The sequence below is a fragment of the Balaenoptera borealis genome (assembly GCF_965194805.1).
Source record: "Balaenoptera borealis genome assembly, chromosome: 16".
Taxonomy (NCBI): domain Eukaryota; kingdom Metazoa; phylum Chordata; class Mammalia; order Artiodactyla; family Balaenopteridae; genus Balaenoptera; species Balaenoptera borealis.
In genome coordinates this window covers 47,829,319-47,848,517 of record NC_138872.1, presented here as the reverse complement: position 1 = coordinate 47,848,517, position 19,199 = coordinate 47,829,319, and the positions used below count along the sequence as shown (strand labels likewise).

Here is a 19,199-nt window from a genome sequence, read left to right as displayed (position 1 = left end):
GCATACAGATCTGTCACAGGTCTTTGTGTGGACATATGCTTTAATTTCTTTGGGGTAAATAACGCAGGAGTGGGATTGCTGGGTCATATGGTGAGTATGTTTATAAGAAACCACCAACAGTTTTTCAAAGTGTCTGAAGCCCTTTTGTATTCCCACCAACAATATGTGTATTCCAGCCGCTCTGCATCATGACCAGCACTTGGTATTATCAAGTTGTTTTGTTTTAATTTTAGCCATTCTAGTGAGCATGCGTGGCACCTCGTTGCGGTTTTAACTTGCATTTCCCTGATGAGTCATGATGTTGAACATCTTTTCATGCGCTTACTTGCCATGCATATATCTTGTTTGGCAGGAGTCTGTTCAAATCTTTGCCCATTTTTAAGGGGGGTTTTCACCCTCTCATTCTGTGGTCCAGCAGTGTCTGTACCATGACACTCAACTACCCTTCTGAGACATTCTGTCCAATTCATTTGCACCTCCAAATCAGCAAAGACTAGGGCTGTTACAAATGCTTTAAAGTGATCGTGGCAATGTTTTGTTAGTTTTGTTGGATGCATTTGGGTTTGCAAGAGAGGTCCTCTGAAATGGCGCTCTTCAATCGCGTGGGAGAAAATGGAGAGGTCACTTCCCTTTCGTCCCGCAAAGGGTGTAGCAGTAACGAGACCTGAGATGCATCCTTCCAGAACGTGAGGAGGACAGCAGGAGTCTCTGTGGCTGGGGATGAACCTTCCTTCCGTGTAATTAAGTCTCACGTTGCTCCTTAAAATGGGTGAAGGGGATAGAGTTTCAGGTCACCGTCTAGGTCCTTGGAAATGCTGCCCTCGGTGCTGGTGAGGGCTTTCAATGTACAAGGAGCCCAGAACCTCACAGCCGGCCCAGCTGAGCGCCACCCCAAGAGGAAGGTCCGTCTTTAGGGCACAAATGTCATTTTCTTGTCATGATCATGCCCAGACAGACGCCACACCCTCCATGCTGCCTCTGGTTACAGCCAGACCCCCGCCCCACGAGCAGCTGAACCGGGGGCTGAAGGGTGAGTGGAAAGGGGACAGAAGCCTGTCTGGCTGGCGGATGCTTGTTTAATTGTTTCTCTTTAACAAGCATCCCTAGTCGTCAGTCTGGCACTATTCTCACAGCTTTATACGTATCAACACCTTTGGTCCTCACAAGAACCCTCTGAGAAGGACAGTGTTTTTACAAAAGAGGAAACTGAGGCTCTGAAAGGCCAAGTAAACTGCCAGTCATAGAACCGTTAAGTTGGGAGGCTTTTAGGGCTGTAGGGGTCCTAAAAGCACAGCAATGGGAAGATCCCCCTCCAGACCAGCTCCGCCAGTAGATCTGGACCAGAGGCCTCATACATTAAGCTCCCTCCATACCGCAGCCATCCTCCCCATTCACAGCTCAGCACCTTCCCATCCCAGTAAAACCCGCCTCGCCAAGGAAGCAGAAGGGCGTGACCCGGTGAAAAGGGAAAGGTGGGCCATCAAATGCCTCCTTCACCCCAAGGTAGCATGTGTGGCATCTGCTGAACTTCCGTTCTGGTGGGTCTGGCATCTTGGGCCCCGCAATCCACTCCTGAGCTCCCTGAAACTGCTAGGTGACCCCAGGCACCCCCAGCCTGGGCACAGAGACCAACCGCCCCAGCACACATGCCCTTAATTCACAGGCAGAGCCTGCAGAACTAGGGAAGGTGAAGAATTCCAATCAGGGCGTTCTAACTCCATCCCAGGTGGAAAGTCACCGGGAAGCTTCCAAAATAGAAGGGACCAGAATGTTAGCAAGTGGTGACTGTGCGTGTGCAGAGGATGAGGAAGGCTGCTGCGTCTCTTCCCGTAGCCCGGTGTCCCCCAGAGTCCCCATCTCCCCTCCTGTCACCCCGCCCTCACAGGGCACTGCAGGGGCCATGACAGAACAGACCACATTTCACGCTTTGGGTACTACCGGCCCCCGAGGCCTGTGGCTATCCAGTACCTAGAATCACAAGCCTGTTTTTGCATAATAATATTAACTCAAGGTGGTTTGTTTCTTATATCGTCATCTGTGAATTTAAACCCATGGTAGTAATCCATGGATTGTGTTCTGGGGGAAATGTTTATTATATTTCTTCTTTGGGCAGTAAGTCCATTCATTGATTCAACAAATGTTTTCTGAGAGCCTGCTGTGTACCAGGCACTGTTCTAGGCCCTGGTGAGACACCAGTGAAGAAAGGACAGAGTTAGAGCAGGCTGTGGGGTGTTGAATATCCAACAGGAATGATGGATGGGTGGATGGATGGATGGGTGGATGGGTGGATGGGTGGATGGGTGGGTGGGTGGGTGGGTGGATGGATGGATGGGTGGATGGGTGGATGGAAGGATGGGTGGATGGATGGAGAGAGGGATAGAGTCTGAGATAGTAGGATAGTGAATAGGGAGAGGGTATATGTGTCCAGGGGTGGTCAGTGCTGTGAAGAAAAATTAAGCAAAGTAAGGATTACAGAGAGTGGGTGGGAAAAGAGATATTGATTTATAAAGGATTTCCAGGGAGGGTCCCTCTGCGAGCATTGATAGTGTAATGGAGTGAGAAAATACTACTAAATTCCACTCCATAAAGAAAATGGCACCAAATAAAATTAAATTATTTTTGAAAGACTCTGGTTCCAGCCCCTGTTTCAAACATTTGAGCTCCTCTTTGAGCAGAGGGAACATGCCGGCCAAGCGTATAGACCGCCATTGCCCCTGGGATGCTGTAAAAGGCTGGTGGGCTAACCTCACAGGCTAGAGTGAGGAAAGAGCAATGCCAAGGGCAGCAGGAAGAGGTGTGTGCACTGACCACCCCCAGCCTGGCGATGATGGGATGCATGAGGAGGCTGCAGAAGTGAGGGAGATGATCGCGGTGCCAGGCTGTGAACTCCCTGAGAGCTCAGCCTCCCTCCACTGGTTCCCACTCTGTCCGCAGTGCCGAGAGTATTGCCCGCCTATGGGGAGCACACGGTCAATCTTTGGTGCTTTTACTAAGTGATGCGATACCCTCGATACCAGAGAAGGGGAGGGCTGTTGTATGGATCAGAGAGAGAGTTCACGGTGCCCCACAGCTGGACACAAACACGCCCAGGAGCTATTTGACCAGTGCCTGGGGCATTAGAAGATGTGTGGATACATGTCACAACTTGCCATCAGGTGCCCCAAAGACCAGGTGGACTGAAACAGAACTTGAGACACAGTCTTGAAACAAATTGATTGGTGTTCTGAGGATCTCCACTCACTGCCTATTATGTGCAGAAACAGGGCATACAGAGTTGAGCAGGATGGGAAAGGTCCCGGCCCTCCTAGAGCTCCTAGACCAGTGGGGGGACACAGACAAAGAGTGTGGAAACCAATAAATGATCACATAATAGGATGAAGAAGAGACCTTGAAGGAAATGCATTGGGCAATGGGATGGGGGAACTGCAGGGGAAGGGGAGGGGCAGCTTTAGGGAGGTGGTCAGGGAAAGTGTCGCAAAGGAACCCCAAATCACGAAGGCAGCACCGTATGGAGACCTGGGAAAGAGAGTTCCAGGTGGAAGGACTAGTTGGGTGTTCAGACAGGAACAAGCACGGTGTGTTTGAGGGTCAGAGAAAAGGCCAGCTTGGAGCCTAGTGAAGAAGGGGGGAGAGGTGTGGCTGGGAGAGAGCTCTGGCAGGGACAGATCATGGTGGGGATTTGGGTGCTGTCGGAAGCTGTCAGAGGGCTCTAAGCTGTAGAGTAACATTATCTGATTTATCCTCTGGGAAAGTTCGTTCCAACAACTACGTGGAGAAGGGAACCCGATGGTGACAAGATGGTAGCGGGGAAACCAGTGGTGAGGCGTGAGTTGAAATCTGGGCAGTAAATATAAGAAGTGGTTGCTGGATTTAGAATATTTTTGGAGGTGACACCAAGAGGATTTGCTGATGGATTGGAAATGGAGGTGATCGAATGAAATAAATCAGGGAAGATTCTGGGATTTTTGTCCTGAGCGATATACATGGCCCTGACTCTACAAATGAGAACAAACTGGTCATGAGAAATTTGGAGAGTTTGTTTACAGAGAATAGACAGCCCTTTATCTAACATATTCTGAAGTCTCCCATGGTGTGTCTGATCCAGAAACATGGTAGGGTCACTGAAACACACTGTGAGATTATTTTTAATTGAAAGTTTGGTTGGCCATAGGTTACTCACTGGCCACTTGGCTGGGTGGCTTCTGTCACCAAGAGCCTGGCTCAGCCTTACTGAGCAGCCCTCCAGCTCTCTCCTGTTGGTGTCACTTGTGGGGAAGGACCTCATTAGCTCCTTCCAGGATCCCAGACACAGGGATACCTGAGTTCTGGACAGCACTGCCCGTCTCGTGCCAGCCAGCCTTTGTGAATTTACAGTTGGCACCTAGGAGCTCATAGTCGTGATTTTGCATATGGTGAAGCCGGATCAGAACAGTTGAAATCCACGGCATCTAACCTGGTGTGTCTTGATCCATCATAATCTCCATTGTCCCCTTCCCCCGCCCCTCCCCCTGCCCAACCTCGGTCCAGATAAAGCAGGGATATTTCATCAGATCGTACGAGGCTGCAGTACCATGGGGTTGTCCAGGCTCTCTGAGTTCCTCACGAGCCATATCACTACCCGCGAATTCATCAGGCAACAGGGACTCGGAGAAGCAGGAGAGGTGATGAAGGAAAATTTTGTTCTTTTGGTTTTGGGGGCTTTTTTTTTAATATACAAAATACTTTTCTGGTCCTTTCTTTTTTATTCTGGCCAATCTCAATTTATTTATGTGAAGTAAGAATTTATTCCCTCCTCAACCTGAATCTCCAAGAGAAAGAAACAGTAGTCATTAACCTTTCCAGATAGTGTACGGACCATCTGGGGCAACAGGTGAGCTCATGTACCAAACGTCTGGCTTTTACAGGCAAAGGGAGATGGAGCAGCGGTGGGCCTGGGGCTCTCGCTCCCCTGACTCTACCACAGGGGATGCTCTTTCCATGGCAACGACGGGAACTCTTCCTTTCTTGTAGTGGGCATACGTGAGTGCCACTCCCCGGGAGACGGGAAAGAAAACAGCCTCATGGGCTTTATTTATTTGTGATTATTTTTCCAAGATCAAGCTATGGCTACAGTTGTTAGAATTAGGGTACTCAATATGGTAGCCAGCAGCTGGGAGATTCAAGGGCTAGGTCAGCTGTCAGATAACATTAGACCCTCAGCTTTAATCATTTTAAGATCTTGGTCATCCTACTGTAAACCGTATATCTTACCCCTCTTGCTCTACCTTTGGTCACTGCAACATGCAGCTTCTAAAAACAGGTGTCCCAGCATCCCCATGGCATCTCTGCTTCCTCCCCCCCCCCCTTTTTTTTAACAGTATACAACTTTCTTCTGCCTCCTATCTATTTTTCTATTTACTTTTATTTTAAAGTAAAGACAGTTTTCAGATTAATAGCTAATCTTTATTGGGATCTCAGCTGAGTTGATACAAGATTATATGTATTAACTTGTTTTAATCCTTATATCTACCATGGTGTAGATATTGGTTTTCTTCCTTTTATAGATGAGAAAACAGAGCCCAGAGAGGGAGGTGGAGAAACTTGCCCCAGACCACACATCCAGGAATAGCAGAGTTGGAACTCAGAACCAGGCAGGCTTGTTCTAGAATTTGTGTCCTTAATCTCTATGGGACTCTGTAAACCAGCAGAGCAAAACAATGCAGAGCACCGCCCCCCAGCCCCCGTGGAAGGTCGTAGAACTTGTCTCATGATTGGAGGAAGAGGCTGTCCTAGATGGTCAGACAGCTCTTCTGTCTGGTCTAGTTGTACAGGGCATGTCCAGGGCATCCTTGAAACTTTTTGTTTTAGAACCTGTTATAGAAAGTGCTGAGATGGATGACCTGGGGGAGGGTGGGTATTTCCAGGTGAGAAACAAGAGGATGTCTCCCTTTGGAAACTGAGACTCTTTTCTGAACGACGTTTATACGTGCCCTGATTATGGAGGGTCGTGGATGTGGTGGAGGACTAGATGGATTTTAAGGCTCTTTCTATCATCAGCTTCTAAAACCAACCCAGCCCCGTGAGCTTCCCTAGCATGAAGCGGCGGAGGGCGAGCCCTTCATTGTCCCACGTTGGCTGGCATTGCCCTGAGTGATGTGTCCAGCCCACTCTGCCCTTGTTCTCCATTCTCTCTTTTGTAAGGGAATCAACTCTGTTTCAGGGACGAGGAGGAAAGATTGAGGGGACAGCTAGATGGGTTTTCAATCATGTTAGGGAGGCAAAGGTCAGGCGTGTCCCCGGTGAAGTGTTTGCTTTCCTTTCTGGCATCTCTCGCACTGCCTCTAAGGCTCCCGTGAGCCTTCCTGAGAGAAAACCTCAGTGCCTTCCCCACAAAGCTGTGAACAGAGCGGAGACAGGACCTCTGTCGCTCTTACCCCAGCGGTGGGTCACCTTCCGCCCTCTCTGCCTCTCCTTGCCCCCGGCTCCAGCCCCCAGCCCCCGCCAGCTCCACCTCGACAGACGCCAAGTGTGATTTGGAAGGAAAAGAGGCCTTACGAACCATCAGGTCTCTGGCCCCGGTTTGGCCAGGGCTGGGGCTAAGTTCACCTCGTCCCAGTCCTGGGCTGAAATTCTGTGGGGTTTGGGTCTGTGTGTTCCTGGCCACTCCGCAGCATCTGCCCACGGACTGGCCAGGCTGCTCAGCGGGGGATGATGGTGTGTGCAGACTTTTTACTTCCTCAGCTTCAGGGTCCCTGATGTCTCTCTGCTTCCAAAGAAAAGAACAGTGTGGAAGCGGGGTCCATAGTGGATATTTCTGAGGTCGTTTGCAGGCTTTTGGTGCTCGTGTATCAAGCAAGCTCCATCAGAGATGGAATCAATAGACTCCATAAATAGTTCAAAATGACTTCGTATCTGGGACCAAATCCTTTGGGGGTCTGAACACCTGTTTGCCCAGTAGGCTGGCTGTTGTCAAACCACTTAGCCGTTGTTTGAGAGCAGGAATTCCTTGAGCCATCAGAAGAAAGAAGTTTCCTGGAGCTTGCAGAGTTTGGGTCCACGTTTTCCCTTCCGTTCTTTTTTTAGTTTTTTATTCATTAAATTGCTTGTTTGTTTTGGAACCAAGGGTTCTGGCACGGCCTTGGAGCCATGCGTGCATACGATCCGAAAAAACTGCTGTGACTTCCTGGGGTGCCGGCTCCAGCTTCCTCGGTGCCCCGTCCACAGAGCCTGGTGCAGAGAGAAAAGTCCAGCCTTCGCCTCTGTCATTTCTGGGTCTGCACTGAGCCCCACTGCTCCAGATCTGTGTAAGGATTTCCAAGGAAGGCTTGGGACTCCAGTGGCTGTTATTCTTTGAAAGGCAGCAGAGGTCTTTACAAGCCCCGACAGCACCAACGTGGTCTAGTGATTTACTCCATCAGTGTGTATTTCCTGAGTGGTAGTTCCAGCGTTTGGGGAGGTGATGGTGGCAGCACAGGCCCCTGAGTTCTCCTGGTGACTATGGTCTAGCGGAGGGAAGACCGATGGTAAACAAGGACCCAATACATCAGCAAGGTAATTTCAGACAGAAGTAGTCTAACAATAGTAAAACAGGGTAACGTTAGTGACCAGCAGGGGGCGAGGGGGCTGCAGTGGGGCCATGCTGGGGCTGAGACCTGACTGGTATGAGGGGGGAGCCTCGTGACGATCGATCTAGAACGTTCCAGGCAGGTGAGGGGAGCAGAGAGAAAGCCAGTGCTGCTGGAGAGCAGGGGCCCGGGGGAAGGAAGACCTGGGGGCCAGGCGGGCCTGGCCTGGGCTCCTGAGACCTGGTGAAGGGTTTGCTTGCTATCAGGACCACGTTCTAGGGAAATAATTAGGGGCACTTTCCCTGGGGAGGCGTCACAGACGGCGGAAAGGAATCGGAAATTCGGGTGTTACCCGAGATCTCTCCAGGTGTTAGATGCCATGTGCGGACCTTGCTAACGTCTCCCAGGTGTGAGTCTCCACCACAGCCGTGGGTGCCGGGGGCAGTGGAGGAGGGTTGGCTCAAAATCCCCGGTTGCTGGCTCTGAGGAATTGCTGCCCCCCGACGTTCCTCTCCCCGCCATCCCTCGCGAGCTCCGTGACCTCCATTCAGTGCCCCTCCCACCCTCTCAGCCTCTGTTCCATTCCTGAAAGATGATGAATACATTAACCTTGGCCGTCTTCTCCTCACTCTCTTATTCCCAGTCTTATCCGTTTTTCCTTCAAATTCTCAGCATTACCATCTTCCTGGTGAGCATCTTGATCAGCTGGTCCCCGGCTCTAGTGTTTGCCTCCCCCCACTCAGGGCCCCGTTCTCCTCCACTCCCTCGCCCGCATCAGAACACTTGGTCTGAACAAGGTTTATGGTATTTCCGGGTCCAAGAGTTAAATCGGGAAGTCCGGTTTGGGTGTGGAAATATTGGAATTTGGTTGGGCCATCAGGAGGTGTATTACAAACAGCAGGTTGGAATATTTGTCCATGGAGGGGGCCACTTTGTTGGTCCACCTTCCACGGTTAAATAGCCGTCTCTTCTGAGTTGTAATTTGTCAAATTTCTGTTAAAGCTGTGCTTCCTCTACTTCCCAGACTCTGTCCATGGTGCCTAAGCTGAGTGTCCCCCAGACTAGAGTTGCCCCAAATCCTAGCGCAAGGGGGCAGGCTTTATTGAGAGCAAGGCGCTGCTCATGCATTTCCTTATTTATTCCTTGTAATAACCTCAGGGTAAATTTAGTCCAGTTTGGAAAATGAAGACATTTGACAAAAGTGGTAGGCAGTCCCCAAGATGGTGTTCCATTGACCCCAGGCTCCTGGTGTTCAGGCCTTTCGGTTCCCTTCCCACACTGATCAGGGATCATCCATGTAGCCAGTAGTATATTGTGGAAAAGGCAGTGTGTGTCATCTGAGCTTGGCCATAAAACTATAGCACTAGAGCTTCTGCATCCCTTTCTCTCTTGGGCCACTTGCCATGTTGTGAGGACACTCAGGCAGGCCTGTGGAGAGGTCTACCTGGAGAGAAATTGAGCCTCCTGCCAACAGCACAAACTTACCTGCCGTGAGACTGAGCCACCGTAGAAGCAGCTCTTCCAGCTCCTGTACGTCATCGGATGACTGTGGCCCCAACCTAGTGAGACCGTGAGCCAGAACAATCCCACTTCCAAATTCCAAACCCTCAGAAACTCTGTGAGATAATGTTTATTGTGTTAAGTTGCTAAATTGGGGGGTAATTTGTTACACAGCAGTGGGTAACTAATACAGTAAAAGTTACCCCCATTTGACAAATGACAAAGCAGACATCAGGGATTTCCAGCCAATGACAGAGCAAGCAATCATGACCACATCCGTTTCACGGACAAATCCATGCTCTTACCTCCCTGCATAGCTGCCTGTGGCATCAGACTTTTGACAGGCAAGCAGTATCAGGAAAAAGCAACAGACCACATTGACTTCATCTCAGTCCTGAAGTGGTCCTAGATTTTGGGAACCCTGAGATAGCATGGAATGAGCAAGGGGATGATGTCACAATTTGTATGAAGTGTTTGATTGATCAGATTTAATTAAAGCTCCGTACTCACCCGGTTCAGCCACAGCTGGCTGATGTTTAAAGACTTTTTCACCATGTTTATTTCTATTTCTTTCTCTTATAATTTTTTTTAAATCACTTTAGTCCACAGCTTAAATAGTCTGTTTCCAATTAGGACTTCTACTAAGCTTTCTCCACAAAAGAGGTCTTTGCTTTGCTTTCTTTTCTTTTCTCTTCCCCTTCCTTCCTTCCTTCTTTCCTCCCTCCCTCCCTTCCTTCCTTCCTTCCTTTCTCTCTTTCTCCCTCCCTCCCTCCCTTCCTTCCTTCCTTCCTTCCTTTCTCTCTTTCTCCCTTCCTCCCTCCCTTCCTTCCTTCCTTCCGTTCTTTCTTTCTATAAAATGTAGCCTTGCTGCTAGAATTTCATAGTAATGTATGAGTTTCGGAAGCTGTCGTCATCTGATTCTTAGGATTTGCAGCAATTTATATTCACTGCCATTAAGAGATGAAGGTTCAACCCCACAGCCTGCCGTTCGCATTATTGTCAGATTTGCTCATCCAGAGCCATCATACTTGCCATCTTCTTTGGGGGAAACATTCTTTACAACATGGGCTTTCTGATACCTACCTGCAGAGTCTCTGTTTAGTGACCTGATTTTTCCACATCTTCCTGGCAAGTTACAACCACCAAATTGTTAAAGCTTCAGTTTTCCCCACAAATCAGTCTGTTGAACTTGCCAAACCAAAATAAAACAGTACAACTTAAGAGCTTTGAAAGGAAAACAGAAATTCTACCTATTGGGCTGCTTTTGTTCCAGCTCCTCCATCCGATGACGGCTGGAAGCAGCAGCTAGAGAGTCCATAGAACTCAGAGGAAGAGACCGCCCCTCCCTGGTCCTCCGGGTTCTGACCAGCTGTGCCCACTTTCTGAAGCCAGTTCTGACACCCAGCTCGTACCCCCTAGGCTGGGAGTAGTCATTTCCAAAGCCTGGAATCACCTTTGGGTGAGGCCTTGTGACGCCCCTCACCCAGACTTGCTATTTGGCCCTGGTCAGCAGCTCAGCAGAGGAAAGTCGTCTGAACTAGGCAGCCTCACACTTCGATGTCCTGAGATAAAGCAGGCCTGTGGCATCGTGCCCGGAGCCCCATGCTAACAGACTCCTTAACTGAACGTGGTCCTGGGGTGCAAGGGAGAGTGACTGCCCGCTTGGGTTCCCCTTGAATGCGCTGCTCACCGGTGTGTGTGTGTGTGGACTTGTCTTGTTTTAGGTACTGCTTGCTGAGGCCTTAGAGCTCCCAACGTGGGGTAGGGCGACTTATATCATTTAACTGAACTTCTTACAGCAGGGATGATTCTGGCAGAGATTGGTTCAGTGTCCATAGAATTAATGGCAATTGGTATTGATTTTATTTTTTATTCCATAGCTCAGAGTATTTAAAAAGTATTTGGTGCTGAAATGCAGAAACACCCATTTAACTGTAGGGGATTTCAAGCTCCAATAAAGCTCCAAGACCTCTCACTAAATTTGAATGTGAACGACCGCTTGGCAAATGGTATTCATCAGACTCTGATGAGTGAATTTTTAGAGCCCAAGGAAGGGTGCTAACTGCCCTCCTCTCTGTCCATAAACATAAATAGAAGGCGTGTGTGCACCCCTCACGGGTGGGAGGGAGATCAAAGGGGCACCGAGCATGTAGGACTGAGGGTGTAGAGAGAAGAAAGCCGGGGAGGGTCATGAACCACAGAAGAACGACCCGGGGGACGGGTGGACCGATGGTCAGTGGGGCAGGCGGTGGTTGTGTGGCTTGCCCACTCACATGGCTAGTTACTGCCCCAATATGCATGGAACCGCGCGGCCGTGCTTCGAGCCCAGCCCCCTTCGGCCATTCCGTTGTGTGTGGCCAAGCTGGGCTTTATACATGGTCCACCTGTTGGTCCTGCCCCTCTGCTGCCCCTCCGGGCCCTTCCTGAATTAACAAAGAGATGCATATGCACGAAGGAGAGGGGGACCTGCTGCCTGGGTCCAGACAGTTATCTTCAAGGAAGCCACCAGAAAGATGAGTCAACTTGGAGATATTCTTGCAGAACCTATGACCTGTGACATGCCTGTTCTCCTGCCCCCACTCCCTTCAAGCTCCTCAAACGTCTCCTCCTGGACACAAATCCAGTGAGCTCTTCCCACCGGGCACCCTCTTCACCTGCTCTGCTCTGCAAAATGCTTTCTTCCCCCTGAATCCTCCCTTCTCTCACCCCAGTGGGCACATCCCTCCCCCACAGAGCTGCCCTTAGTCCCATCCCCCTCATATGGGACAGACTCATGTGGTCTCGGGACCTCAGCTTCCTCTGCTGGGCACCGCACTCTCCGTCCCTGGCCTTGACTTTTCTCGCATCCTCAGGACTTAGTTTGCAAATGGGCTGCCAGACCTTTCCAACCTGGGTCCTCTGGGACAGCCTCCAAATCAAGGTCTAAACCTTGAACTAGACTCTACCCATTGACTATTAGTATTAGTCTGGGTTCTCCAGAGAACAGATGTATATATATATATAAACAGATAAATCATATACACTATATATGCAAAAATATATATGTATATGACTTACCATAAGGAATCAGCTCACACTATTACGGAGGCTGAGAAGTCCAAGAGCTGCAGGGTGAGTCAGCAAGCTGGAGGCCCCAGGAGAGCTGATGGTGTAGGACACTCAGGTCCAAAGGCCTGAGAACCCCGAGAGCTATTGATGTAAGTTCCAATCCGAGTCCAAGTCTGAAGGCAGGAGACCAACGTCCTAGCCCGAAGACAGGCAGAGAGAAAGAGTTCTTTCTTCCTCAGCCTTTTATTCTCTTCAGGCCCAGGCACTCACCCACACTGGGGAGTCTCATCCGGAAACACCCTCACGTTCATGCCCCGAAACAATGTTTAACCAACTATCTGGGTACTCGTGACCCAGTCAAGCTACATATAAAGTCAACCATCACACCCTCCCCCCCAAGTTCTTCAGGTGCATTGAGTGCATCCCTTGGTCTCTGTTGCTCACAATTTAAGCCTCAACCTCATGGCAGACTCTCCATGTCCAGCCCATTGTCAAATCTGATCGATTCTTCCATCACAGCATTTCTTGTATCTATCCTTTCCTTTCCAAGTCCACTGACACCATCCGACGCAGACCTTCACTCTTGGGCACCTGAACTACCAGAGGCCCCTCACCCCGTCTTTCTGCTCTTTTTCCTGTCTTCCTCAAATCCATCTTCACGTTGATTAAACTTCGTGAACCTCCCCTTGACCTCGTCTCTTGCCTGCAAGGCCCACCTTGCATGGTCATTTCCCGTTTCTGGCTGGCTTTAACCCATCCACACTTAGAACAGAACTGAACCACTGCTTATTGTGCCTCAGAGTCTTACCTCATTCAAGTGCTTCCTCGTGTGCTGTTCCTCCTGGCTGGAATGCCCTTCCTCATCTCTGTTCATGCCACACCATCCCCCAGTTTTGAAACTGCATGTCATTTTTATTCTACAAGTATATATTCGATGTCACCTCCTGCAAGAAGCCTTCCCTGATTTCACCAGGTGGACATAATCTTCTCTTCTTCAAACTCCCATAGCAGTCTTTTCAGTTTTATTTTGTTATTCATGTCTGTCAATGATCATCTCTAACAGACTCCTAAACCTGTCTGTCCAAACTGATTCTTCTGGTATATGCTTCTTTGGTGATGGTGATACAGGGGTGAGGGTATCGAGAAAATACATCAACATGTGAATATTAATTAGCACTATGAGATGTAAATATGTGTCAAGACAACAAACAATGTGAAGTTATAGGTTGGTAAATGATTACCAAATGAATGGTGCAGTTTTCAAGATCCCAGCACATTTTTCTACAGCAGGAGTTAAAGACGGTCCTTCGGTGTCTGTGTCCCATCAGCACACGCCGTTCTATGAAGAAGCATAACTCAGTAACTTTTTTTTCAAATTAGCAACACTTGCTGCATGTTTCAGGTGTGCTTCTGTTGTCTCTGTAAAATCACCATGTCACAATAAGGCTTCAAGAAAGAAGAATGATGATGTGCTTCTTTTAAGTGCCAGAAAGAGGGTATCATGTATGATGGAGCCAGGGGTCCTCGTTGATCTGCATCCAGTATTCATTATCCAAGCCCCTGCTGTTAGCAGTTTGCACAGGGAGGCAAAGTTCCCAGAGCACCAATATTCACTAATGAGCAGAGCGCTTGAAAAAACTGGCCTCCCCCCCATACAACTTTCCCTACTTAACAATAGCATCTTTTCCCACCCATTACCTCAGCCCCTGTGTCCAGTTTATGGGTATTTGTTGGACGTTCTAACGTCCCATAAAAATGCAGCTTTCATGAAGCTCATGTGTTGGAGAATTGTTCACACCCCAGTCACAAAGACGTTAATACATGAGGATCTCACAGTTGAGGAAGAAAATGAGACAAGGACGATGACACAGGCCCCATGATCCTTCCAAAAAGAATCGTTCAAATGTTAAAGGATTAGGACAGAGACTTGGAAAACTTGATGAAACTCTTGAATATTTTCCCCCAGACTCTCTCTGTGGCTAAGGGAAAATAAAGCATGGGAGGGTGGCGTTGTAATCCCATGTCCTTCTGCCATTTTATGGGGAAATTACACCAAGGGACAGCAATGCTTGATTCCAATCCCATTCATTATAGCAAGCAGGGCGTGATGGCTCTTAGAACGTACATTTTTAGGGAAACATTAGGTCCATAGGTTTTATTTCTCAAGATAAAAAAAAAGAACTTTTTTTACTTATGCAACTTCCTCTCATTTCAAGTAGTTTACGTGTAGGCGTCTTTTTCCTCTGCTAGCTTTCCGCATGTTTATTATCTTTAAATAATGAGAGAGGTTTCTTGCTCTGAAAAAGAACTTTGAGATCCAGAAGTGTTCAGTGTGGGTGTCTCTGTGTTCTCGGGAGTTGGTGGAAGTGATAAAAGTAATGAACTTCGCAGTGTTTGCCATCAATTGAGGGAGCATTTGTTCGTCTTGGTCATAACCACGAATCCTCGCTTTGTACTCACCACATCAATATGCCAGTGTTGGACTGCATACCGGGAACCCGGGTAGAAAACTGCTTATTTGCTCTCCTTGTGAGCTCGCTATCGTCCATCGCTCCCATTCCAATGAAATAAAGCTCTTCCCGAAAGTTGGTGCTTTTTTCTTATTCTTTCTTTGCTTTTTCTTCTCTCCTCCTCCTCTTCTCACCCTTGTCCTCCTCCACTTCCTTCTTCTCCCTTTGTTTTTCTTCTTTTTGGTTTTTGTTTTGTTTTTTTACCAAATATTATTTCACTTACACAGGGGTACATTGGGACCTTTCAGCTACACTTTCGTTCTTCAAGATGTAGAACATTAATGCAGATAGACCTTACCTCTAGCCCACTTCACTCAGTTGACAGATGAGGAAACTTGGGCTGGAGTCAGGAGGGTAGAGCTGGATGGGGCCCCGCCCACTTGTTCACACATGCACCTTCCCACCCCACTCATCCACAGCTCAAAGCCACGTACATCCCCCAGGCAGCTGCCTATCCTCCTCCTGGTAAGGATGGCCAAGAAGAGGAATCACACAGACCTAAGGGACACCGGATATTGAAGACTTCCCCCCAAATCCACTTTTATATTCCCCAGAAGTAGATCCTCAGACAAAGATTCTAGAGCAAGTAATTTGTTTGGGACCAGATCCCAGGACACTCTGGTAGGACGGTGGGAAAGAGAGACCACGGAGAGAAAGAAGGTACCCAGGGACTTCCCAAGTGGCACAGTGGTTAAGGATCCGCCTGCCAATGCAGGGGACACTGGTTCGAGCCCTGGTCCAAGAAGATCCCACATGCCGCGGAGCAATGAAGCACGTGCGCCACAACTACTGAGCCTGCGCCCTAAAGCCTGTGAGCCACAACTACTGAAGCCCGTGCACCTAGAGCCCATGCTCCACAACAAGAGAAGCCACCACAATGAGAAGCCCGCGCACTGCAACGAAGAGTAGCCCCTGCTCGCCGCAACTAGAGAAAGCCTGCACGCAGCAACGAAGACCCAACACAGCCAAAAATAAATAAATTAACTAATTGATTTTTTTTAATAACATTAAAAAAAAAAGAAGGCACCCAAGGGTGTGCTATCAAGCAGGTGACTGCTCTGGACACTGGAGACTCAGTCCCACAGGGGACCCCTGGGAGGGCATGGGGGTATGTGCACATCAATTCCCATTAATCCTGGTGGAGGGCTGCCCCCCGGGGGCGGGGGACTCCCCAGCACTTCAGCCTGCTCTAGGTGAGGGCAGAGCAGGCTCTGGCAGCTGGCGAACCTTCAGGCAAAGTCACAGGTGCTGGAAGTTGGGAGACCAGCCTGTGTGCGTGGAAGTGATTGGCGCAGGAAACCAGCTGTGATCTCCATGCACCGCATTCCAGAAACTCACCGCAGAGGGGCAGAGTCCACTCCTACTGTCATGGAAAGATACTGATTTTACAGGTGCTCAGTTCCTTTTTCAAGGATGGGAAGAAGGGGAACCAGAATGCATGATAGACCTAATCTAAGTGACTCCCGCCCGGAAGGAATCCTTTGGGGAAAATCTCATCAACACACAAAATGCTGCTAATTCAATAAGTTTGTGGACTAAGTTTAGGATAAAAGATGCATCTCATCCAGCCTGTCTCCACTGCAAGATTCTACACTTCTCTGCCTGTTTGTCAGTCTTGAAAGTGAAGGTTAAGTCCATCACTGATGTGGTTCCTGGGACAGAGAGAGGAGAGGCAGTGGCTGTAACTGTTCGAGAGATTCTTTGCAAACAGTCATCCGTCTGATACCTTAACTAGGATTCCTGATTCCTCAATCAGGACTCTCTGAGCAGAAGAGCCTCCATAAGTGATTGATGCCCTTTTCATTCATAAAGCCACTGGAGGAATGGATAGACTTGGGGAAATACATCTGACTGCTGCTGAGCCTTTGGTCAAGGCCAGACCCTCTTCGAAGTCTTCTTGATCTTTAGGAATTGGGGTCGTTTTCTTCCTCTTCAACAGCCCTGCACAAATCAGAACTTCTTCCAAAATGAAAACATAAGAGTCTAGAATCTCCGGGTTCAAAGGGGACATTAGGGAGTTTTCAGGCCACATTTTCTCCCAGTAGAGTAGCCCTCGAGTGGGCTCCTGATTGCACCCGAATCAGGCCTGTGCCCCTCGCGTCCCCGTACCTGCTCTCACCAGAGTCACAGTGACATCCAAGTACCTGAATCTAAGCTGGCTCTCGGCCCTCTTCTTACCTGATGTAACCGCGGTACTTAGCACAGTGCTTCGCTCCTGGAAGCACTTTCTTCCCCTGGCTTCTGGGCTGCACACGTCCTGGCTCTCCCCCATCTCCCCGCTGCCCCTTCTCGGCCTCCTTGCTTGGTTTGTCCTCACCCTTACCCCCCCAACCCTCACTGGACTGAAAACCAGAGTGTCTGCCCTCTGACCATTTCTCTTTTCTCTCCACAGTCATGTCCAGGCTGTGGCTTTAAATACCACCCCATGCTGATGACTCCAGACCCCTGTCCTTAGTCAGCTATGGGACATCTCAGACATGTCCAAGCCTGGGCTCTGGACTCTTTCTGCAAATCTGCTCCCCTGACAGGCTCGTCAGTAAAGGGTGTCTACATCTTTTTAGGGGCTAAGTCATCCTTAGTTGACTCCATACCCCATATCCTATGTCCAGGTGATCAAGAAACCCTATTGGATCTACCTTTAAAATACAGCCAGTATCCAACCACTTCTCACCACCTCCACAGCGGCCGCCCTGGCCGAGTCACCATCGTCCCTCCTCGGGATGGCTCTGGCGGGCCCCACAGTGGTCCCCCTGCAGCCAGAATGACGTTTGCAGGTCTAAGGTGGAGCTGTCACTGCTCTGCTTCAGCCCCACCTTCGGGCCCATCACACTCAGAGGAAAAGCTGGACACTGGCCTCCGGGGCCTCTGCCCTCGTCTCCTACATCCCTCCCTTCACTCCGTTCTGTCCAGCCTCACTGGGCTCCTCGCTGATTCACAGACACACCCCAGGTCCTGCCTTTGCACCTGCTCTTCCTTCTTTCAGGACCACTCCTGGCCCAGACAGCCATGCTCACGCTCCCACATCCCTCATTTGTTATTCAAATGTCACCTCTCATGAGATCTTTCTGTCATCCCGCTGAAAAGGTCACACACATCCCCACCCAGAGCTCTCAATCCCCTTTCTCTTGTTTTTCTCCACAGTAGGTATCATCACAGGACAGGCTATATCATCTACTCTATATTCATATGTTAGAGACCTTCCTCCCATGGGATGTAAGTGTGAAGGGGCCGGTGAGTTCATCAGTGTTGCTTCCTGCTGTGTCCCCAGCGCCTTAACAGTGTTTGGTATCCATTTGGCAACTGACTGATGGAAGGACAAATCTCACAATCAAGTGTCCATCCATCCTCCGTGGCTTGTCATTCAGTGATACCAAGCTCACCGTTTTGCAAGGTGCTTCTGTGAATTTTTGGAAGACTTCTTCTTTATGCTGCTGGGCTCAAATCTCCCTCCTTCCTTGGTGCCATTTCTGCCTTCACTACCAAAGTGAAATACATCTCTTCCCTGCTTAATCAATAATGAAACCCCGATCTCAGATCAACCTCAGATCCCTCCACCCGGGATGGGAACTGCACCCCAGCTCTCTCAATTCTCCCTATGACTCTTCCGGAACTTGGCCTCAAGACACCTGTTCCTCCTTGGGATGTTCATGCATGGTCAACGTCTCCATCCCAGCGCGCGGTCCATACCTGGAGGATATTGTGCACTAGGTGTGTCATGACCGATGCTGGGCACGGGGAGATGTTGACCTCTTACCCATCCCATGAAATGCCCTTTCATGCACCTGGAGGCTGCATCGGTCTGTGTAGCAGTTGGGTCTCATTCTTGGCTCATGGGAATTTTGGAGCAGCTCCAATCTGGTGCATGGGTAATTTTCCCATGCACCACCCTGTTCTATATTTAGGTGCAAGAATTTTTTGCATTCATCCCTCTCACACTGCCCTTGTTTGTCTTAGTACAGGCTGTTGACATCTTTTTAAATCTTGATTCTCTCACACGGTGCTCTCTGTCTCCCAGTGGTACGTGTCCACGGATCTGATAAGCAGTTTCAATAGTGTGATGAGGGTGGAGGCAGTTTACATCTGGTGTGTTTCCAGTGAAGACTGGTCTTTCTCCAAATGGTAGATGTGAGTGCTGATGAGAATAGGGCCAGAGCAGGTGGCCACCCCTCCCCCACGAGTGTCGATCATCTTTGGATAAGTGGCAACCTTGAGAACGTGCGTCTCAGATTTCCGACTGCAGTAGGAGTACAGGCGTACCCCATTTTATTTCTCTTTGCTTTAATGCACTTTCTTGCATCCTTTGCAAGTTGAAGGTTTGTGGCAACCCTGCAGCAAGCAGGTCTGTCACGGCCATATCAGACATGCTCACTTCATGTCTCTGTGTCACATTTTGCTAATTCTTGAGATATTTCAAACTCTCCACTAGCAAAAAGATTACAACTCTCTGAAGGCTTAGATTATGCTTAGCATTTTTAGCAATAAAGTGTTTTTAATTAAGAAGTTTTAGACATAACGCCATTGCACACTTAATAGACTACAGTATAGTGTAAATATAACTTTTACGTTTGCGATATCTCCAAGGTGGACCTGTAATTGA

At 49.1% G+C, this 19,199-nt stretch overlaps 1 protein-coding gene across 4 annotated transcripts in view; it reads left to right on the top strand.

Moving 5' to 3' along the window:
• Positions 1-19,199, top strand: part of SLC24A3 (solute carrier family 24 member 3) — a 470,474-nt gene that overhangs the window by 351,483 nt on the left and 99,792 nt on the right. The window lies entirely within an intron of this gene.